The sequence below is a fragment of the Malania oleifera genome, chromosome 12, assembly GCF_029873635.1.
Source record: "Malania oleifera isolate guangnan ecotype guangnan chromosome 12, ASM2987363v1, whole genome shotgun sequence".
Classification (NCBI taxonomy): domain Eukaryota; kingdom Viridiplantae; phylum Streptophyta; class Magnoliopsida; order Santalales; family Ximeniaceae; genus Malania; species Malania oleifera.
This window is the reverse complement of record NC_080428.1, coordinates 38,348,071-38,372,368: the sequence shown is the minus strand read 5'-3', so window position 1 is coordinate 38,372,368 and position 24,298 is coordinate 38,348,071. Positions and strand designations below refer to the sequence as shown.

Below are 24,298 nucleotides of genomic sequence, written 5' to 3'. Positions count from 1 at the left end.
TTAAACCATATAATGCAATTTTCAAAACTATATATATATATATATATATATATATATATATATATATATCATGATATCATAAACCCATTTCTGGTAAAACTGTCATACTATATATCTATGTAAACTCACTGTAACTTTGTATATAAAAAAAATACAATATTGTGGTTCCATAAGGAATGTTGTATCTCCGTATAAAATATCTGTGTTGTAGTTCCACTTAGGGAATGGTGTAGTTCCACTAAGGGAACGTTGTATGTTTGTATAAATATCTGTGTTGTAGTTCCTTAAGGAACACTATAGTTCTATATAAAATACTATATTACTATATAAAATATCTGTATAAAACTCTGTACTGTAGTTCTATATAGAACACTATATCTTTATATAAAATTTGAATAAAACTCTGTATAAATTTGGTTACACTGTAGCTTTATAAAAAGCACTGTCATACTATGGTACTATATAAAAAAAAAATCATATCTTTATTTATATATATACTTTTCCATAAACTGATAAAGTTATTTATGCATAATATTCAAGTCATGCCACACATTTCTCTAATATTCTGTACTTTAATAAATTGATGAAAATATCAATATAATTATCTCTAGGGTTTTACTGAATCCAACCCAACTTATACAAAATGTATATCATTTCAAAACTCCCATTTCATATGTTTGTATACCCAGGAAAACTCAGATATCATTTCTGAAATCACATACTATAATTTAAATAGTTAACTTTGTAAAAACACTTGACATAATCTATTCTCCTTACCTGATTCCTGGAAAAATACTTACAGTGATCCTAAAACAATGTCTGCAGTATTTGTACAAATCCTTGTATTCATATATTTTAACTTAATCAACTAAATCCTGAAATAATTACTATCCTAACATCTTTAGGCTCACACGCTCCTGCTAATCGGCTAAATTCCAACAAAAACGCGGGTATGATCCGGTTCTCATATTTAAATTTAATTTCTAACATATTAAAAACACTAGTTTGATCAAATTCCCGCTGTTTAATCTAATTTCAAAATATCCCCAAAAATCTAATTTAATCAAATTTATGCAGTTTAACTTAATTCTAAAATATTCCCAAAAATCTAATTTAATCAAATACTACAATTTAATAAATAAATCGTAATATTCATACCTATAAAATTACTCAGAAATCTACATATAATATTCCAGTAATTATATACAATAATTTAACCGGGTGAATTCCTAAAATAACCGGCATATTTGTAGTCCTTACCTTAGCCTTAGAGTGGTACCTAAGAAGCTCAAACTTAAAATCCGCTTCAATTAACTTTCTAAGAATTGAAGCCGAGATCTCGTGGTGGTGTTCGTTTTTCGATTCAGCTTACGGATGAAGAAATAATCTATGGAAAGAGAGGGAGGGATAGAGGAGAGAGAGTTGGCGTCAATTTGGGGGGGGGGGGGTGTGTTCCTGCAATCTCAATTTTGAGATTCAATCTCTCACGATTAAAAAGAAATGCTGAAGCTTCTTAAAGAAGCTTCTAGTTACATTCAATTGATTCATATATATATATATATATATATATATATATACTATATATTCAATTAATTCACTTTAATAATATTTAATTAAAAAGAAATGCTGAAGCTTCTTAAAGAAGCTTCTAGTTACATTCAATTAATTCATATATATATATATATATACTATATATTCAATTAATTCACTTTAATAATATTTAATTAGTTAATAAATTAATAATTTCTTTTTAGGATCATTTTACTAATCTTGTATAACTATTTTTGGAGTCATTACACTTGAGCTCAATTTGACTCTACTAAAACTCTTTTCAAAGTAACAAATGAGCCAAACCGTTAAGCTAATTATATTAATTGATAGTTAATAAATATACTTTGAAAGAAATATATATTTAAAAGAAAAAATTTAAAAATTAAATATTTAATGAGATTAATATCGAGTTTGTTGATAAGCCAAATATTAAGTTAGTTCACGAGCCTAATATTGAGTTAGTTCATGAGTAACTAACGAACTAGTAAACGAGCTAGTAAACAAGTCGGCTTGCGGGTTGATAAATGAGTTGGCTTGTGAGCCTAACTAGCTCAATATAAACTAGTTTAAGATCGGCTCATGTAGTTGACGAGCTAAAAATTTAAGATCGAGTTTAGTTGGTTTCACTAAATAAACGAGTTCAAGCGAGTTATTATTGAACCGAGCACCAAGTAGCTCACGAGTAGCTAGTCTCATTTACAGGCCTAGGTATAAGGAAAATTTTTTAATTAAGATTTTCTAATAATTCATTAGGACTTCAAGGGTTTGAGAAAATAGATCCAAGTTTTAGGGAGCGAATTAGAAAATATTTTCTTTTAATAAGAGTGCAGGATTAGATTAGAAAGCTTCGTCACTAAATATGTACATGCCTGAGTATGTGTAATTGTTAATATATATATCCGGTTAAATATTGACAAATTTAAAATGAAATAAAAATAATAATTGATGAAAATTTTTTGTTTATAAAAAATTATAATGAATACTTGCTTCTGTTTCTCTTTAGAAAGATGTTATCAAGTTAAATAATAATGTGTGATTAGTGGAAATATTTAAGCCATTTATATTCAAAAAGAATATTTTTTAAAAATCAAAATAAATTGATTGTTAAAATATGCAGAGTATTTGTAATGTTTTTAAGTGATTTATACACCTACACATTTCATAGTATTTGATGAAATCAAATGATTTTTTTCTGAAATACAATGTGTTACACCTTTTTTGAGACTCAAATTGTTCATTATATGTGTATTCTATGTGTAGACACTTCATTTTGTCTAGAGCTTATATAATAGAATCTGGGTTTTTAGATTTAATTTTAGTACCCATTTGGGTCTTTTTCCTAGTCTAATTTCGAATTTGTACATGGTCATGTAAATATTCATTAATATGATAAAAATAGGAAAATACAAGAAAAAAATTGAATAGATGAAAAATAGGGGAAAAAATAAAAATAGAGAGGAAAAAAAAAAAAAGCAAGTCCAATAGGCCAATATTTTCATGCTTGCACTTGCACACACAAGAGAATTTCAGTTAGTAAATCAGAATAAAATCAACCAATTAGCTTTGAATTTGATGGATCAATTAAAATTAATTGATCAGTTAGACTTGATATCTGATTGATCCATTACGTTTGATTGTTTAATCAAATTTAATTAGAAGTGCTTCTCTTGGCCTTTAAATAGAGATATTCATAGAGTTGTTGGGGAGGACAATGGGAGAAGGAATTGCTTACTGAAAAAAAAAGAAGTTGAAGCAAGAAAATTTGGGGAGAAGAAATGGTTATTGGAGAAAGTAAGAAAAATTGGAGAAAGAAGTATAAGAGGAAAAAAAGAATTCAAGAAGAGTTGGATACTGAGGTTGAGAGAAAAACAGAGAGATTGAGAGGTTGAGGGTTGAAGAAGGGAAGTTGGAAGGTGGCATGATGGGAATTGGCTGAGCTTTGGATTTCAGAAGTGAAAGTTAGAGAAAGGATATTGGAGTGGGCACAACAAAGATAATTAGCAAGTTTAGAAGAAGAGGAGTAAAGGTTAGTATCTATTTCTTTTGACTCTGCTTGTTTAAAGGTTGTCACAAATAAATTGAGAATGAGTTCAAACAAAATTCAAAGGAATAAGTAATTTCCAATATCAAGAGTTTAAACTAAATTCCTGAATTTTTTTTTTCCAAAAATCCCAATACCAAACCCCCGAATTTGAAATTTTAACCCCAAAACCCGAATACCCATATCTGAAATCCAGGTTTGGAAACCCATATTTGACCTAGAGTTGACCTAGGTCCAAAATAATTGACTCGAATACCTAGCCGAGATTCGAATTGGACCCAAGACCTAGGTCAACTTTGACCTAGGCCCATTAATCCTTAGACCCAGATTAAACCCAATAGCTCAAGTTAGTTTGCCCAATGACTCCATTATATTAGTTGGAATCCATACCTAAGCCTACATCAAAATTAAACCCCAAAGTCCAATTGGGCTCAACCCAAGACCAACCAATTCAAGGCCCTAACCAAACCAGACCCATTTTTCAAATCAATTGAATCCTATTGGGCTAAGCCCAACCAACCAAACCTCAGTTAACTTAATCAAGTCCACTAGACCTAAACCAAGCCCAGTTCAATTCAGAACTCAACTAAATACTAAAGGCCAAATTAAATCCAAAAACCTAACCCAAGTCCCTTGAAGCCCTAAATCTAGTAACTAGACTCCTAGTTTGGTTCGCAAGAAAGAGGAAGAAAATATGAGAAGAGTCAAAGAAAAATGAAAAAGAAAATAACAAAGAGAGTGAGATAAAAGAGGACTTATCTTTGGGGTGGTGGATCCAAGTTTGGATCTGAGAGCTTAAAGCTCTCTATTTTTGTTTTCTCTCTTTCTTTTGAGACCTGCAAAATAAGGAAAATAAGAGAGTTAAAATAAATTAATTAAAAATTGAAAAAACAAAGAACAGAGAGAGAAAGAGATAGAGAAGGTAAGATTGAAAGAGAGGAGAAGATTGGTAAGAATAAAAGAAAAACAGAGAGAGAGAGAGAGAGAGAGAGAGAGAGAGAGAGAGGTCTACGAGAAAGAGGGGTGTAGAGGAGAGAGAGTGAAATTCTAGAGGAGTGAGAGAGGGGGGTAGAAGAGAGAGAGAGAGAGAGAGAGAGAGAGAGAGAGTTGCAAGGAGAGGGAGTGAGCTATTTGTGAGAGGAAGAAGACAGAGAGACAAACGCACAAAGAGAGAGAGAGAGAGAGAGAGAGAGAGAAAAGAAGAAAAAGGAAAGGAAAAAGCTTTTTAGATGATTTTTTTTTCAAAAGAAAAACTTAGTGGGACACGGGTCATTGTAGGATGGTGATATGTGGCGAAACAGGAACCGCACGTTTAGGAGTGACGCGGTATGATCCTAGCCATCCCATGTGTGTTTTTTTCGAGTGGCCAGATTGCTGCCACATCAACAATCCATGCTAAATTCCTTGCACCCATCATATTTTTGTTTTCTCCCTTTCTTTTGAGACCTGAAAAATAAGGAAAATAAGAGAGTTAAAATAAAATAAATAAAAATTGAAAAAAATAGAGAGGAAGAGATAGAGAAGGTAAGATCGAAAGAGAGGAGAAGATTGGTAAGAATAAAAGCAAAATAGAAACAGAGGGAGAGAGAGAGAGAGAGAGAGAGAGAGAGAGAGAGAGATAGGTCTATGAGAAAGAGGGGTATAGAGAAGAGAGAGTGAAATTCTAGAGGAGTGAGAGAGGGGGGTAGAATAGAGAGAGGGAGAGAGAGAGAGAGAGAGACGCACAAAGGAGAGAGAGAGAGAACGTTCGATAGAGAAAAAAGAATAAAAAGGAAAGGAAAAAGCTTTGTGTATGATTTTTTTTCAAAAGAAAAACTTAGTGGGACACGTGTCATTATAGGGTGGTGACACGTGGCGAAACAGGAACCGCACTTTTAGGAGTGACGTGGCGTGATCCTACCTATCCCATGCGTGTTTTCTCCGAATGGACAGATTGCTACCACATCAACAATCCATGCTAAATTCCTTGCGCCCATCATATTTTGCCATGTGGCGAGTGACGTCATGCTGACATCACCCTGCCACGAATTTAAAATAAATAAATAAATAAGAAAACATATTAAACTGCCATGTGTCGTCGTCAGTGGTTGGCACGTGGCATACCTATTCTGAACTAGGTCAACTCTGTTTGACTCGAGTCAACATAGGTTGACCTATTGAACAATTTAGACTAGTCTAAATTATCCCAAACAGCCTACTCTTATTTCCAAATTTAAAAAAGATTTTTAATTGAGACAAGATTTGAAGACTTTATTTGCCTTATTTTTACTTATTTCTCTCAAATTGTAATGGGTTTTATCTTGTATATCTTTTAGAATATGAAGGTCATGGCACTAAGTGTAGAGACCTGAAGAATTATAATAATTAAATAGTAAAAGAAAAGGGAAGAAAAGGAAATTTCCAAAAAGGGACTCACAAGGTCTCGTTGACGAACGCAGGGTTCTCATCGACGAGCATTGTAACGACCTGCTTATTTTACCATTTTTTTCCATGATAAATGAAACCTTATATAATCAATCTAGCAGATCATAATCAACCTGAACCCGTGGGTACCAGGGATACATCAGAAATACAACACGGATGCCTAAGTAGTAGGAAACATAAATTCATATATATATATATCATACCACCATTCAACACAATACCAAAGTCGACTACATCCATTGTATATATCCCAAAATAAACAAAACCAGCCCTAGGGTCGTCACCCAAAAATCCATCTGACCCTAGCGAAAAACTTACCCTTCAGACAGGGTAAAACGGCTGAACTCTATTTCTGCGGAGCTTTATCCGCTCTCCTATCTGGGGCTCCTGAAATGTTCATATAATTTGGGGTGAGACACCTCTCAGTAAGGGAAATAAACTAATACCACTTTGTGGCAACATGAGTATTTTCGTGTAATACATAAAAGCATACATAAGCATATTTAGTGAAACTGTCTGTATCATATCTGGGAACATAATGGATTTCCATAAACATAATTAATCTCATACGATAATAATAAAAAAAACAACCTTGGAAGGTTAGCTGGCTAGTGTCATGTCTTACCCCCACATAACTGGTTCTTGTGGCCCGAAGGTGGGACCTAACAATGGTTGGCCGACCATTGTCAAGTCAAAGTAAATGTCTACAGGTATGATGGGTCTGCTAGACTTGGTCCGTACACCAGGGCGCCAACACTTCAATAAACCAAATCGACTATCCATCCTCACGCTGCCCCGTAGGATAGCCATAACACAATATCATGATGATCATGAACACATAGCTACGGTCCCGTGTTCGTGCAAGCCTAAACCAAGCCAACCAGGTTCTGATAGCATATAACATATTTCAAATTGTGATACATTGCTATTCCATAATAATAATTGTCAATTCAATATCATCATATCACATTTCATACATAACGTGAAAATCATTGGCCCTTACGCCAACATTTCGTATTTTATCAATCACGGCCCGTATGCCGTATCACATATCAAATAAGAGGCTCAGCCCGTACGCTGGCATATCATATAAATGTCTCGGCCCGTACACCGGCATATCATGTAAAAGGCTCGGCCCGTACGCCAGCATATCATGTGAGAACATCCTCAACCCGTACGCCGGTATATCATATAAAAACTCTGTATCATTAAATATTTTCCCAGAAAACAGTAATTCATAGTAAATTCTACTCATACCACACAAAATGAGTATTACACATATTTAAAACATATCGTCATTTATAGTAGTAATTTTCCAAACATAATGCATATATATATATATATATATATTTCTAAAATTAAATGCTGTAAAACTATACGTATATTTTCATAAAACAACTAACTTAGTTTATCCCCTTACCTCATTCCTGAAAAGCCCCTAAAATAATCAGTCCTGCACCCGCAGGGTTCCCCATTCAACACCCTGAAATCAACATCTCCCAGAACTAAAATTCAGTATTTTTTTGACTACTACATTTTCTACAACTATAGGAAATTCAAATACTGAATAAAAAGCCTTACCCCGAATTTGGGATGGAATTCAAGCTAGCCCAACCAACGATCCACTCTAGCAGATTTGTAGAGAACTTCCCCAGGAGTGTCGTGTTGGCTTCAGATCGTCGATCCAGAGAAGAACGAACCCAAAAACTAAGAGAGAAGTGTAGGGAACTAAAGAGGAGAGAGAAAGGAACGTTTGCACATAAATTTTCAGCCAAAAATGAAGTTTAGACATGTTTATACACTGGCCTTCGTTGACGAGGTCAAGAAGCTCGTTCATCAATGAACGTTTTTTCTTGTCGACGAAATTCAGAGATGGGCAATTAGCCTCTCAGTATGTTCTCTTCGACGAGATACGTCCCCGTTGACGAGCCCCTCATGTGTACTCGTCGACGAACTCCCTATGTTCGTCGATGAGGCCTTGTTTAAGTATTAAAATTACAATTTCCTTTTCTCCTTCTTCCATTATTTAAATACCATAATTCTATCAGGTCACTACATTCTCCCCTCCTCATAAAATTTCGTCATCGAAATTTGTTATTCATATAATTCATCTTCCCTCAAAGGAAAAACGGTCTACTTATTTTATTACCTACCCTCACTTATGGTGGAGGAATATCGTGATTACATTCCAAGTTCTAGGAGATTACAAATACAAAATAAAATTCTCCCAAAACTAAAAAGACTACTTATTAACTAAATCACTACATGTACCTGCAAAAGAAACATAACCTTCTATTACACTTTCCTAAATAGTTGTGGATATCTCTGCCTTATCTATTCCTCGAGCTCCTAAGAAGTTTCTTCTATTGCATGATTTTTCGACAAGACTTTCACCAAAGGAATTTTCTTATTACGTAATTCTTGTTCTTTCTTATCCAGAATCTGTACTGGTACCTTCTCATAAACTAGTGAATCACTAAGCTCTAATTCACCATAACTGATTACGTGAGAAGGGTTTGGGACGTATTTCCTCAACATAGAAATGTGGAATACGTCATGGATCCTGGACAACACAGGTGGCAAAGCTAGCCTATAGGCAACCGGCCCCACTTTCTCTAGAATCTCAAACGAACCGATAAACCTAGGGCTAAGTTTACCCTTCTTCCCAAATTGCATAACCCCTTTTAACGGAGCTATTTTCATAAATACATGATTACCGACATCAAACTCTAATTTCCTACGGCGGGTATCAGCGTAACTCTTCTGTCTGCTCTAAGCTGCACTGATTCTATCTTTGATAAACCAAACCTTATCATGCACTTACTGAACAAGCTCTGGTCCCACAACTCGCCACTCACCCACTTCATCCAAAAATAAAAGAGAACGACATCTCCTATCGTAAAGTGCCTCAAACGGTGTCATGCCAATGCTGGCCTAATAACTATTATTGTACACAAATTCCACCAATAGCATGAACTAAGCCCAACTACCCCCAAAATCTAGCATGCACGCTTGAAGCATATATTCTAATATCTGAATTGTCCTGTCAATCTGCCCATCTAACTAAGGATGGAACGTCGTGCTAAAAGATAACTGAGATCCTAAAGCCTCATGCAAGCTCTGCCAAAATCGTGACGTGAAACGTGGGTCTCTATCTGATACTACAGACAATGACACACCATGAGAACGGACTATCTCTTGAATATATATATCTCTGCCAGTCTGTCTATAGAGTAGCTGATCTTGATAGGAAGAAAATGAGCTGTCTTGGTCAAATAATCCACAATCACCCAAATTGCATTCTGACCATGCAATGTCGACGGCAGTCTTGAAATAAAATCCATAGATATATGATCTCATTTCCACTCTAGGATAAAAAGTGGCTGCAACTAGCCTACCAGTCTCTGATGCTCAGCTTTTATTTGCTAACACGTCGGACACTGGGCTACATGCTCAGCAATTTTCTTCTTTATACCACTCCACCAAAAAGACTCCCGCATATCTCTATACATCTTCGTACTGCCTAGATTAATTGTGTATAAAGATCTGTGAGCCTTCTCTAAAATTGTCTTCCTGATGTTAGCATCGGCAAGAACACCCCCCATGACCATTCTGCACTCTGACTAATACCTCTGCTAACTCTGGATCATTCTTTTGAGCAGCAATTCTTTCTTGTAGAGTAGGTTGCACCACTAAACTAGCAATACAAGCCTGAGAACCACTCTTGAACAAATCTAAGTCGAATCTCTCTAGATCCATCATAATCGGATACTGGATCTCCATAACTGCCAACGTTGGTCCCACAGACTTCCTACTCAAAGCATCAGCTACCACGTTCGCCTTCCTTAGGTGGTAATTGATAGTACAGTCAAAATATTTAATAAGCTCCAACCATCTTCTCTGCCTCATATTTAGTTCCTTTTGAGTGAAAAAGTACTTTAAACTCTTGTGGTTGGAGAAGATTTTGCACCGTTCACCATACAGGTAATGCCTCCAAATTTTCAATGCGTGTACCACTGCAGCCAATTCAAGATCGTGGGTAGGGTAGTTCTTTTCATACTCTTTCAATTACCTGGAAGCATACGCTACTACTCTACCATGCTACATCAATACACAACCAAGTCCTTTCAAGGACGCATCACTGTAGATAACATAACCCTCACCCCCTAACGGGATGGTTAGCACTGGTGTTGTGACAAGTCTTTACTTCAATTCCTGAAAAATCTACTCACAGCTCTCGTCCCACTCAAACCTAGCATTCTTCCTAGTTAGTTGTGTCAGAGGTCCTGATAGTGCTGAGAATCCTTCAACGAAACGATGGTAATACCCAGCTAACCCCAAGAAACTCCTAATCTCCTGAACGTTCCTTGGTCTAGCCCAATTCACTACCGCCTCAATCTTACTATGATCCATAGATATACCATCTTCTGAAATGACATGCCCCAAAAACATAACCTTCTCAAGCTAGAATTCACATTTACTGAACTTAGGGTACAACTTCTTTTCCTGAAGCATCTGTAGAATCTGCCTCAAATGCATCTCATGCTCCTCAGAGATCCTCGAATAGACCAGTACATCATCAATAAAAACAACAACAAACTGGTCTAAATATTGGCAAAAAACTCTATTCATCAAATCCATAAATACCACAGGAGCATTCATCAGACCAAACGACATAACGAGGAATTCATAATGCCCGTATCTGGTCCTGAAGGCTGTCTTTGATACATCCTCTATTTTCACTTTCACTTGATGATAGTTTGATCTAAGGTTAATCTTAGAATACACCAGTGTACCCTGGAGCTGGTCAAACAAATCATCTATACGGAGTAGAGGATACTTATTCTTAATGGCCACTTTATTAATTTTCGTATAATCTATACACATCCTCATAGTCCCATCTTTCTTCTTGACAAATAGGAGTGAAGCTCCCTACGGAGATACACTAGGTTGTATAAAGCCCTTATCAAGCAAATCTTGGAACTGATTCTTCAATTCTGTCAACTCTGCTGGTGCTATTTGCTAAGGTACTTTAGAAATCGGTGTTGTACCAGGAAGCATATTAATAGAAAAATCTATCTCATGATCAGGTGGCAAACCTAGTAACTCATCTGGGAAAGCATCCATAAATTCCTTTACTACTGGCGTACTAGTGAGTTTCAATTCATTCCCTGACATTTCCTTCACAAAGACCACAAATCCCTGACAACCACTCAGTAGTAGTCTCTTCGCCTCAATAGCTGAAACTAACTGAGGCGGGGATTGCACTCGCAACCCTACAAACTTGAATTCCGCTTTTCTTGGAGGTCTGAATATCACTTCCTTTAAATGGCAATCTGTGCTAGCGTAATTGGCTGCCAATTAGTCCATACCGAATATTACATCGAATCTATGCGTATCTAGCACTATCAAATCGACAGACAAGATTTTTCCCTGAATATCAACTGAATAACCCCAGAGCACCCTACTATACCTCACTGCTGACCCAGTCGGTGTAGATACCAATAGTTCAGTGTCTAACAACCGTGTTTCTACCCTACATAGTCTAGTGCACTCTAGAGACACAAACGAGTGTGTGGCTTCTAAATCAAATAATACAATAACTTTAAAGGAAAGCATGCTAACCATACTTGTCACCACGTCGTCAGCTGTCTTAACATCATCCGGTGTCAAAGCAAAAACTCTGCCTGGAACCATATTCCTCTACTAGCCTCCGCGTGGTGCCTAATAGCCTCCCTAGTACAATCTAGGAGCAGGAGTGATATCTGGTGGTAAAGGGTAGTCTTGCACCAGATGTCCCTGTCTACCACAGCGATAGCAGACAGCTCGTCCTAGTCGACACTCTCTCCAGTGTCTCCTCCCACAAGTCTGATAGACTGGAGGATTCTGCACTGTCTGAACCTCACGATCTCCAGTTTCTTGTCTCCGCCTTCTACCATAGTTTCCTCTCCTCCACTGACCCTGCCTATAACCTTACTGGTAGCTTGAAGAGATTTCTTCTTCTATCCTTGCTCCTCTGCATCCATACGCTCACCAACCTCTGCCAAGGCTGCTCTGTCGACAAACTCAGCAAAATCCTGAATCTTTAGTACCACCACCTACTTGTATATGCCTCTCCTCAATCCTCTTTCAAACTTTCTCGCCTTCTTTATCTCATTGGGAACAATATACGAAATGAAGCGAGAGAGCTCTATAAACCACGCCGCATAGTGCGGGACCAACAACTGTCCCTACTTCAGACTCAGGAACTCCTCCGCCTCCTTGACAGTAGTTGGAAAATACCTATCAAAGAATAATTCTTTAAATTGGTCCCATGTCATCACTATCGGTGTTGTCCTTTACTGCTCCAGAAGTCTCATAGTAGTCCACTACCTTTTGGCCTCTTCTGTCAGTTTATAGGTGGCAAAGAGGACCCTCTATTCCTCCGTACACTGTAGCACCGCCAAGACTTTCTCAATCTCTTGCATCCAATTCTCAGCAGTTGCAGGATCAACTCCTCCTGAAAACACCGGAGGATTCATCTTAGTAAGCTTCTCTATCGTGCACCCATGACCTACAGACGGACCTCCCTGCTCTTTGGAGCTCCTAGCTATCTTATCTATAACCTGCTGAGCCACGCTACGTACTACTGCGTCGGAATCAATCTTGCCTGCACTCGAGGGTCCTGCTCCATCATTGCCACTCGCATGGGCACTACCTCCTCCTGCATCCATCCTGAAAAACAATAAACGTAACTTAGGAACCCTATACTTATAGCTTACACACCTAACATAGTTCCTTATCCTAACTTCCTCAATTCATTCCTAACTCCAGTCCTAACTCCAGTCCTACATTTTAGGAACACAACCTGACAATAGTTTACTATGGTTTTCTTGAGATCGTCGCCCTAAGAAAAACACAAAAACCACCACGGAAGTTCTGCCTCTAGACTTCAGAACCAAACCTTAAATCATTTTCCTATACTGTGGTATTGTTTCCGCTGCACTCTAAAGTCTATAGAACCTAGCAACCTAGGCTTTGATACCAAACTGTAACGACCTACTTATTTTACCATTTTTTTTCCATGATAAATAAAACCCGATATAATCAATCTAGTAGATCATAATCATCCAAAACCCATGGGTACTAGGGATACATCAGAAATACAACACGGAAGCCTAAGTAGCGGGAAACATAAAATCATATATATATCATACCACCATTCAACACAATACCAGATTTTACTACATCCATTGTATATATCCCAAAATAATCAAAACCAGCCCTAAGGTCGTCACCCAAAAATCCATCTAACCCTAGCGAAAGACTTACCCTTCAGACAGGGTAAAACGACTGAACACCTATTTAGGGCTCCTAAAATGTTCATATAATTTAGGATGAGACACCTCTCAGTAAGGAAAATAAACTAATACCAGTGTGTGACAACATGAGTATTTCCGTGTTATACATAAAAGCATACATAAACATATTTAGTGAAACTGTCTGTATCATATCTAGGAAAACATATATAATCATATCATGATAGAACATACTGGATTTCCATAAACATAATTAATCTCATATGATATTAATACAAAAACAACCCTGGAAGGTTAGCTGGCTAGTGTCATGTCTTACCCCCACATGACTGGGTTGTGTGATCCGAAGGCGGGACCTGACAATGGCTGGCTGACCACTTCCAAGTCAAAGTAAATGTCTGTAAGTACGATAAATCTGCCAGACCTGGTCCATACACTAGGGGCACCAACACTTCAATAAACCACATCGACTATCCATCCTCACGCTGCCCCATGTGACAGCGATAACACAATATCATGATGATCATTAACATATAGCTAGAGTACTATGCTCGTGCAAGCCTAAACCAAGCCAACCTGGTTCTGATAGCATATAATATTTCAAATTGTGATACATTGCTCTTCCATAATAATAATTTTCAATTCAATATCATCATATCACATTTCATACATAACGTGAAAATCAGCGACCCTTACGCCGGCATTTCGTATTTTATCAATCACGGCTCGTACACTGTATCACATATCAAATAAGAGGCTCGGCCTGTACACTAGCATATCATATAAATGGCTCGACCCATACACTGGCATATCATATGAGAACATCCTCGGTCTGTACGCCGGTATATCATATAACAACTCTTGGCCCGTATGCTGGTATATCATATAAGGACTCTGTATCATTTAACATTTTTCTAGAAAGCAGTAATTCATAGTAGAATGCCCCTAAAATAATCAGTCCTACACCTGCAGGGTTCTTTATTCAATACCTTGAAATCAACATCTCCCATTATAGATATTCAGTATTTCTTTGACTACTACATTTTCTACAACTGCAGGAAAGTCAAATACTGAATAGAAAGCCTTATCTTGAATATGAGATGAAATTCAAGCTAGCCCCACCAACGATCCACTCCAGTAGATTTGTAGAGAACTTCCCCAGGAGTGTCGTGGTGGCTTCAGATCATCGATCCAGTGAAGAACGAACCCAGAAATTAAGAGAGAAGGGTAGGGAACCAAAAAGGAGAGAGAAGGGAAAGTCTGTGCGTAAATTTTCGGCCAAAAATGAAGTTTAGGCATATTTATACACTGGCCTTCGTCAACGAGCCATGTCACCTCATCGACGAGGTCAAAAAGGTTGTTCGTTGACGAACGTTTGTTCTCGTCATCGAAATTTAGAGATTGGCAATTAACCTCTCGGTATCTTCTCGTCAACGAGATACGTCCTCGTCAACGAGCCCCTCATGTGTAGTCTTCGACGAACTCCCTGTGTTCGTTGATGAGGCCCTGTTTAAGTATTAAAATTACAATTTCCTTTTCTCCTTCTTCCATTATTTAAATACCATAATTCCCTTAAGTCACTACAAGAATCCTTCTTGGGCTCATCAACATGGACACGTGTCTCGTCGACGAGAATTTATCGAGAGGGGGTTTAGCAGAGCCTAAAGTTCGTCAATGAGGGATTTGAGTTCGGCAAAGAACTCCCTTCATGGACTTGTCGATGAGGTGACGTGTCTCGTCGACGAATCCAGGTTTATAAATATACCTAATTCGGGATTTTTAGGGAGAAAATTTTCCAGCAAACCCCTTCTTTCTTTAAAACCGTCCCTCTCCCGTTCTCTTTATGATTCTGGCTCCGTTTTTCACTGGTTCAACAATCGGAAGTTGCCACGCTACTCCTGGGAAGATTCTCTTCAAGTTTTCTGGAGTAGATCATTGGTTAGGCCAACTTAGGCACCATCCCAAAATCAGGGTAAGTTGAATATTTGGGTATTTTCAGCATTATCAAGCTTATTTGAGTTTAGATTCTGTAATGTATGGGAATATATTGGTGTTTTATGGAGTAAAACTAGGGTATTATATTTTCAGGGATAGAGTGTCTTGGGACCCTGCACGCATGGGTTGAGGACCCCCAACAAATATTTTTACAGGAGCTCGGGTATATTATAATTTAGGAAATTTGAGTGAGATAATTTTCTGGGGAAATTTAGTGATTTACTAAGGAATTTGTATAATTGTATTATTGTAGGATTTTGAGGATAGTACGCCGTGAGCGTGAGAATAGAATTGGAGGCAAGCCTCCCAGCCAGTTAAGTAAGGAAAATATGCTATGCTAGGAAACATTAGAGTATTTATTCATAAATTATATGATTTCCAGATTAGTATACAGTTCGAAAATTATTTGTTTATCAGAATATACAGTAGCAGTATATGAGATATTTATTTATGTAGTTATGTGGCATGAGTCAGTATTAGAACAATATATGAAATATACAGTTTCCAGATTATAATGTTTATAGTACCTAAATAGAAATATGTGGTATGAGACTTTAACAGATCAGTACAGAAATAACACAGTTTTAAGATTGATATAATTTATATTATTATGCCGAGATATGCTTTATCAGATTTTATCAGAGTATGAATTATAGTGTTTATATAGATAGATATTTTACAGCATATGTAGATTACCATGATTTTCCAAAATTCTAAAGCCATAACATTATGTAATTATAGTTTATACAACTCAGATGATACAACATTTTCAAATCAATTTCTAGTGTTATGGTTATTTTCCATAACACTATGGTACTACAGTTTGCAAAATACATATATTACAGTATATTCAGAATTAGCTTTTAGTGTTATGGATATTTTGGAATCATGATGAAACAACAAGATAATTATGTATATCATCACTATATAGTATCAGACCCTAATGAATTAGTTCAGTAAATATTCAGTTATTAGAGCACGGTACCGTTGCTATTACAAGATCAGAGTGCAACCACACATCTTAGATAATGCGTGGAAGGTTTCCGTCAATCGGGCCTAAAGGGATTGCAAACTCCTCAGAAGACTGGGTTGAGGTGGCCAGTTTGACGAGGTAGTTACTAGTTCCATGCCTAGGAGAGGTTGCAGTTTGGTTGGACTGAGGGTTGGTAAAGTATAGTTGACTTACTTGGTAGGCCAACTAGTTAAGCCCACATACGGGCTGCACAACCCTGTCATGAGGGGTTAAATCATGACATACAATTTTCTAGGGTAAACATCTCAGTTATGTATATGTATACAGATTTACAGAATATTAGCATATATAGTATGATACTAGAAGTATGAAAAAGTAGAAAACTCAGATATTACAATTATATCTTAAACTATGATAGATGCAAGTTATATTGTATATTGTTTTATCAGTTTATATAGTTTCAGATATTGTCAGTATAGTATTTATGAAACTCAGTTGCCACACACTAGTAATAACATATTTCTTCTTACTGAGCGTTGTCTTATCCCAGTGATTTAATATTTTTCAGGTGATCTAGTTAGGCGAGTGGATCAGGCTCACAGATAAAGAAGGCGAGTACACTACCCTATTTGCTGGGTAAGTGTGTATAGGAGATAGTATTTTTGAGTAGATGGTGCTGGGGTGATGTGTATATAAGTGTATAAGGTTGGGGTGAATTACTAAATTCTGGTATTGTTAATTATGGATGGACATTTTTATGTTTTTTCGCTGCATAGGAGTGTAATATAATCAAGTATCCTCAATGTTCAATTGGGGCTTGAGATGTTAGAGAAGAATATACAAGATTGATATAATATTATATTTTCGGCTTATTTTGAGAAAAAAAAAAAATGGGGATGAAAGTCTAGGTCATTACACTAAGGCACTTAGACATGGAAAAACACACACAAGATGAAAATATTGTTTGACTGGTCCCAAGGGGCAACCAACTGACCTAGGAAAAGTGCACAAGCGGTCAATCGTGCTTTGGTGGCAAGTTAATTAACCTAGGTAGAAGTGTAGGGTTGTCGAATGCCCCTTTGAGCTGATCGACCAATTTGTATTTTCAACGGTCAATTTTTCTCTCTAACAGTTAGTGCCTAATCGATCGTCCTATGACCCAAGTCAATCAGTCTTTACAACAGACTAACTCTAATATGTAGAAAACGACAAGTTTCACTTTAAAGTCTATATAGATATTCTTTAAAGCCTAAGAAACATAAGTGAATACATCTATATTGAATTTTCAAGTGCCCAAACTCTATACTATCTTTTAATCTCTTTTGTGTCTTAAATTGCTTGCTTTTGAGAGAAACATCAAAATTCTTGTGCCATAGTCTTACAATTCCTTTGAGAGTTTTTTGCTGTGCTTTAATTTGTAAATCATTCCTTATAAAAAAATTTGTTTTCAAAGAATTCTTGTATTTGGTTTCCTTCCTTCTATTACAATAAGGGATTTAATTGGTTTCTTTGTCCCAGTAGAAAAGAAGGGGTGTAAGTAGTTTCCTTGGTCTCCGAAAAACAAGGGGTTAACGGAACCTCAAGATTGTTTCCTTCTATCCTTTGATTTTATTGCTTTATATTTTTTTATTTGCTTGGTTTGTTTAACTTGTTTTAAATTTGGTATCAAGCACTTTAATTTTTATTAAGCCTAATTAAACCCCCCTTTGTTGACTTTTTGAGTTCTATCCCGTTTTGATAATGACAATGCAAGGCATCTCATTCGTGCTTTAAGTATGTTCACAAGAATGATGATTTGAGAAAGCACAATGACCGATGCAAGATGGAAGCCATGAAGCATTGAATGAGACATTACCTGGCCTATTCCATGGAGTACTTAAAGAACGAGACTGAAAACTTAAAGAATTTTCAGTTATATTGCATTTAGGATTGATTGTAAGTACATGTCTTAATGAATTTGAAGTGAAGCGCATACTTGATCGTAGATGGACCTTAGGGACTTAATCTTTTCATGGAAAATTATTTTATTAAAATGATAAACTATTTCAGATGGCCTAAATTCTTATTTCAGATGACCAAATCATCAGGCTTTAAAATCCTAACCCCAACACTAAAATATAAATATTTGGTCATTCTCTCCTCACGCAACTCTCAACTTTTAAAATGATAATGCTCAACTTGAGGAAATTAAGTTAGTCTTTGAGGTTTCTTGTGATGCCTCTTGGTGGAGGGACACCCTATAACATTTTCAGTGAAAAACTCTCAAGAAGTTAAACAAAAATACATAGCATATGACAAAGATTATTTTGTGCTGAGCTCCCTACAACATTGGAGATGTTGATGACCTTGCTTTGAGATAGTTCAAAGAAAAAGTTAGGGCTAAGAATATTGGTTGGGTAGAGTTTCTTAAGGAATGTACATATATTTTTAAACATTGTTGTGGAGTCTTTCATAGCACAACATAGGATGAATGACAATGTGAATCTTGTCTAGGATTTAATTTCAGGTCTAGGCTTTTATTTGATGCTTTTTACAGGTGGCAATGAAAAGGTTATTCAAAGCATGTCACTAAATATGACAACTTGAGTCGGGTGAATTGGGTTATTTAAAATTTAAGTGCAGAATTCCTTTTTATTTTAACCCTTGATTAGTTTACACTTAAATAATATTCACAACTAGTATATATATATGCAGCAACCAAACGATATCAATAAGGAGTCTTTAGATATGACCATGAATATTCATATGAAGTCTACAATTATATCACAAGATTAAATTTTAATTTACTCAGCTGAACAATTTACCAGATTTCTATTTTAGCAATACTTAATGATATTTTCAAAAACAATTTTAGTAATGAAGCATGTTTATCTTTGCATATATACTTTAATTAAGAAAACCTTTTTAAATCTTAGTTTATTCACACCAGACTTCAAAACTATATACTTGTCTGAATTTATATCCAACAACTAAATCAAAGACAATATAGATTCTATCACAACTGAAATTGATATTCAGCTAATCTCCGATATTCAATAAGTTTCTATACTCAGCAAGATTTGATATTCAACACTATTCAATATTCAGCAAGATTCAATATTTAACAAGAGTTATATTAAGCACTATTCAATATTTAGCAAGATTCTAAACTCAGCAAGATTCAATATTCATTCAGTTCTTAATAAAAGTAAAATCATGCATGCAGGTTATAACTTGCACAAATTAAAAGTTTAGGGAAGAAGAAGTTGAACACCGTTATTTTTACAAGGTTCGGCTGCAACCTACGTCCTTGCGTCAAGCAACCCTCTGTGAGGATTTCCTTTCCCAACTTCGTAACTAGGTGAAGTTACAACCTTTCTCAATTCAAGGTGGAGTTTGCCTCTCTAACGAGAGCAACCCTCTCGCTAGGCAACGATTCAAAATACCTGAATTGTCAAAACAAAAACAACCAAAGCAACAATTTTCTTGTACAATAGAAAACTCCTCAAATGAGCATATTAGCACATGTTAGAATAAAAAATACTTCAAATAAACAATATGAAAGTTGAAGCTCTAAGGTATATCACCAGAAATTTGATTTACGAGTGTAAGTTTCAATAGAACAAATCAGAATTTCTTTTGTTCGCAGCAAGAACACAGCAGTAGCATAACCAGAAAAAAAAAATGTGTGATATTCTCTCTTGTCTTACCCTAATGTGCGAGAATAGTATGTTTAAATAGTGCAATAGGGTTTCAAAAAGTTTCCCTAAAGTTTTCTCTTAATTTAGAAACCAATCAAACAAGATATGGAAACAAAATCAGCGTTGTAACTCATTTAAACATACGCATCACTCGACTGTACTTGAAGGGTCAATTGCCTGTGCTCTTTTAAAATTAGCGCATTCTGAAAGTCAAAATGGGGTCAGTCGACTGTGCCCGATAGGTGATCACCTGTACCTATTCTGTTTGCATATTTTCAAACTTAGTAGCACCACAGTCGCCTGATGAAGTGTCATCAGTCGCCTGTCCTTTCAGCAACACTTGTTTTTCAATATTTTTGGTTCCAAACTTAAATTTATGTATTGGAAAACTTAATTTGGACTTTGAGAAAATTTTTTCCATGTATAAAATCAGGTATCTAAGTCCAATAACATATCCTAGGAGCTTCAATCATTCAATATTGGATTTTGAAGTACTTACATAAGACTTTCATCTTATTATTCTATCTAAGTGGCTAAGTCTTCAGGGTGTGAAGTTTTCAATATGTCTTCTAAGATTTATGCACTGCTTCAACGAGTTTCATGTACCACATAGCTTTATATCCTTCATGATTCATGACTTTAAGTGTTCAAATCAATTAAACTCTTCAAGTACGCTCACAAAAAAACACTTAAAGTCTTGAAACTCAAACTTACATAGACATGTTAAGTAACCTTGATTTGTTATCATCAAAATGAGATTAAGCCTTGTTAGGCCAACACACCTTATAGCATTTTCAGTGAAAAACTCTCAAAAAGTTAAACAAAAATATAGAGCATATGACAAATATTATTCTGTGGTGAGCTCCCTACAACATGTTAGGACCTTGTGAGCATCCAAATCAAAGTGACACCAAGAAATTTACGTGGTTCGGTCAATAATGACCTACGTCCACGGAGCACACACCAACTATTCAATAACTCACCGGAAAATGTTACAATTCTCTCTCTCTCTCTCTCTCTCTCTCTCTCTCTCTCTCTCTCTCTCCCTCCTTCTTCCTCTCAGCTCTCTCTGCACTCTCTGTGCTCTCTCTGCACTGTGCTATGCTGTTCCTGCACTACTGTACTATATCACTTTGCACAACCCTCTTTATATAGGCTTGGAATTTATATCATGATTAAATACAAATCAATTACAAATTAATCTCAAATTGGAAGTTTATAATCAAGAGATAAATGGAGAATAAAAGCACGTGTTTCCTGACTCAGCTCAACGCATCTCCAACTGTGTTTCTGGCTCCATCTCTAACAATCTCCCACTTGGAGACAGAGACACCTCCTCAACCAGAGTATCATGAATAAATGATGTGCTCATAATATGTGTCTTCAAGCATGAAGACCAACTGAAGTTGAACACAACTTCAGTTCCTCTGTAGTCGCCACCTTCCTATCTGCTCGATTTTTGCAGACTAATCTGATGGCTATCATCTTCACAACTGGTGTAAAAATGTCGGTGTAGTCAATCCCTTCCTTCTGCTCAAAGCTTTTGACTACCAACTGAGACTTGTACCTTTTGGAGCCGTTATGCTCTTCTTTGATTCTGTACACCCACTTGTTGTGAAGGCCTTTGGGTAACTTCCACATTCTGTTGGAGGTGAGGGACTTCATCTCATCCTTCATCGCAAGCTCCCACTTGCTCATATCTGCCACCTGACATGCTTCATCGTAGCATTCGGGCTCTCCTCCATTTGTAGGAAGTAAGTAATCAATATACCTTCTTTCTGGTATATGAGACCGAATAGATCTCCAAGCTTCGGAGCTGGAGTAGGAGATGGTGGTGCGACAATCTGCTCCACTGGTTCCTCCACCTGAGGATTCTCGGTATTCTACTGATGTGTCTCAACACATTCACGGGTGTTTATCTGGAACTAACCCTCTTCTGTTTCCTGACTATACAATCCTCACACATGTCAACCTACACTGACTATAGACCACTCAATTTTTCCTTTGAGTGCATGACCCTAAGTCCCTTCTCGCTTATGTGACCAAGTCGTTGATGCCAGATGTTGCTGTCGTCATTTCCTGCAGCAACTGAAATAGACATAGAGGCATTGGAGGTTAGAAAAAGTGTTCCGCTTTTCTTACCTCGCACAATCGTTAGTACACCCTTTGAGACTTTCCATTCATCGCCAATGAATTTTGTTGTGTATCCCTCATCTACCAGCTGACCAATTGAGATCGAATTCTTTCTTAGGTCTGGAATATACCTGACATCCTTCAGCTTCCATACTGACCCGTTTATATTGATCTTCACAACTCCCTTGCCAGTTTCGTTGCAAGGTTGATCGTTGCCAAGGTACACCTTACCAAAATTACCTAGTGTGTACTCCTCTAGGCAATCTCTACAGCATGTGGCATGAAATGAGGCTCTGGAGTCTAAGACCCAATACTCCTGTTTGCTCTCTAAAGAGCATATCAACATCTCATCATTCTCAGAAGCAATATTTGCTTCTGTCTTTGCCCTCGTCTCGAATTCTTTCTTCTGACTCTTGCACTGGTTCCTGTAATGACCAGTCTTTCCACAGTTCCAACACGGAGAATTTGTGTCCTAAGTACCTCTAGGATTTCTGGATTGAGACCGCCTGGGCCTAGATCTACCGCGGTTGTTTGATCGTCCATGCCTGTTTCCTCTACCTCAACTCTCCATGTTCAAGGCTGAACTTGAATTGGAGCTATGATTCGGCTGCATTCTTATTTCCTTCGTCAAAATCATGCTAACGACCTCATCGTATACAAGCTTCAATTTTCCTGCGGAGCTACTGATGGCAGTGATGACACCATTCCAATTTTCAGGCAACTGACTGAGAATCAGTAGAGCCCGAATCTCATTATCAAACGTTATCTCGACTGAGGCGAGTTGATCAGACAACTCATTGAAGTTATTCAGATGCCTACTAAAACTCTCACCTGCAGACATATTCATCATAAATAATCTTTTCATGAGATGTACCTTGTTTGTGACTGAAGGCTGCTCATACATATTAGAGAGCGCATCCATCAGAGACTTGGTAAATGTTATATGCTTGATATTGAACGCCACAGATTTCGACAACGTCATTCTGATGGCTCCGAGGGCTTTTCAATTAAGCAACTCCCACTCGTCCTCGTTCATGGATGTTGGCTTACCCTTCAACGGTAAGTGCAATTCCTTCCCAAACAAATAGTCTTCTATCTGCATCTTCAAGAAACCGAAATTGTTCCCGTTGAACATTTCGATTTTTGAGCTCTTTTCATTTGACATCTCGATTTTCTAATCTAAAGATAAAATTAGCTCAAATGGATAGCACGGTTGGATCCAGAACGATCGAAAATCCTAGAAATGGTTCGAGTCGCTAGAAAAACGGACCCAAAACGACCCCGAAAAGCTCAGTCAAAGTTTTCAGTCAAACCTGGTCAAACTGCTGACGTGGCAGTGGGCCCACCGACTGCCATGGCGGCTAATGTGGTAGTGGGACCCACTTGATGACGTGGCAGTGCCCTGTTGAAGTGGCGCTCGCTAACGTGACGGCTCCAGCTGACGTGGCTCTCGTTGGCGTGTCAGCTGACGTGGCGCGTGACGTAGCATGGGCGCTGACGTGGCGCTGATCAGACCAGTGGGTCGGATCCAGGTCAAGGATCGGGTCTAGGTTAACCCGGGTCTGAGTGACTGGCCGGTTCGGTTGGGTATTGAACCGGGTCGGGTCCGGACGGAACGGGCGAAGAAAACGCGTGCGGCGCGTTGCTGGCGTGTGGAGAGGCATCTTGCTCCAGTAGGACGCGTGAAGGTGCGTGCGAGCTAGTCTGAACTCTGTTCGAGCTCTGGTGGACACGCTTCTCTTCATATCGGCGAGCTGAATGCGATGGTGGCCTCAAAACATAGTTTCGATCTACTGGACAGAGCTCTGAATTTCGGGATTACTTCCAATCTAGCTTTTCTGCTCCAACCGGGCTCTGATACCACTTGTTAGGACCTTGTGAGCATCCAGATCAAAGTGACACCAAGAAATTTATGTGGTTGGGTCAATAATGACCTACATCCACGGAGCACACACCAACTATTCAATAACTTGCCGGAAAATGTTACAATTCTCTCTCTCTCTCTCTCTCTCTCTCTCTCTCTCTCTCTCTCTCTCTCTTTCTTCCTCCCTTCTTCCTCTCAGCTCTCTCTGCACTCTCTGTGCTCTCTCTGCACTGTGCTATGTTGTGCCTACACTACTGTACTATATCACTTTCCACAGCCCTCGTTATATAGGCTTGGAATTTACATCATGATTAAATATAAATCAATTACAAATTAATC

At 37.4% G+C, this 24,298-nt stretch overlaps 1 long non-coding RNA gene across 2 annotated transcripts; it reads right to left on the bottom strand.

Annotated features, from left to right (window-relative positions):
- Positions 1-6,182: 6,182 nt before the first annotated feature.
- On the bottom strand, positions 6,183-24,249 carry LOC131145198 (uncharacterized). Of its 2 annotated transcripts, XR_009134017.1 has the most exons (3): positions 19,536-24,249; positions 6,642-6,903; positions 6,183-6,403 (listed from the first exon to the last, which is right to left on the bottom strand). It is a non-coding gene; the product is annotated as an uncharacterized LOC131145198 (long non-coding RNA). The 2 variants fall into 2 exon arrangements; XR_009134018.1 differs by lacking the exon at positions 19,536-24,249 and having other exon boundaries at positions 6,642-11,685.
- Between the last annotated feature and the right edge of the window lie 49 nt (positions 24,250-24,298).